Genomic DNA, 627 nt, shown 5'->3' on the forward strand with positions numbered 1-627 from the left:
AACATCTTTATCAAAATGCTTGTCTGCATATATTAATACTTTTTATTTGCATACACACAGTTTTCAAAACAGGTGATATTTTCAATCAGAGCTTTATTTCTGGCATGGGTTTAACGGAAACGTTTCTTCCCACATCTCTGCAAGGTGAACTGAACTTAAACATGATACAAGGATCTTTTATTAAATCCTCTCGACTACTACATTCACCTCTGCCACAAAGGCAAAGAAATGCATATTGATTCATATGCATCTGACCATGACTCAGGAATGTCTTTAATGTAAATATACACCAAAACAGATGAGTTTCATTAACAAGTAGCCATTCCCAGTTGCATTTAGCAAACCCTGCTTTACACATTAAGTTGGTATCCTTTTTTAAATTTGTTTTATTGCTTGAATACATATGTAGGATACATGTTCGAAATATCTACTTACAGCACATGTGTGTGTCATCAGATGTCACCTAAATAAACTGCACAAAGTTTACATTAAGATACATTTGATTGTTGCTCTGCAGGATATAGTGCTGTTAAGGAGAAAAAGCATGGTTTAATATTTAGATTTGCAGTCCCATCCCCACTCCTCCACCTGTAATAAAGAGCATTGAAACACTCCTTGTTGTGTTAC

The sequence above is a fragment of the Acipenser ruthenus genome, chromosome 20 (assembly GCF_902713425.1).
Source record: "Acipenser ruthenus chromosome 20, fAciRut3.2 maternal haplotype, whole genome shotgun sequence".
In the NCBI taxonomy this organism is placed as follows: Eukaryota; Metazoa; Chordata; class Actinopteri; order Acipenseriformes; family Acipenseridae; genus Acipenser; species Acipenser ruthenus.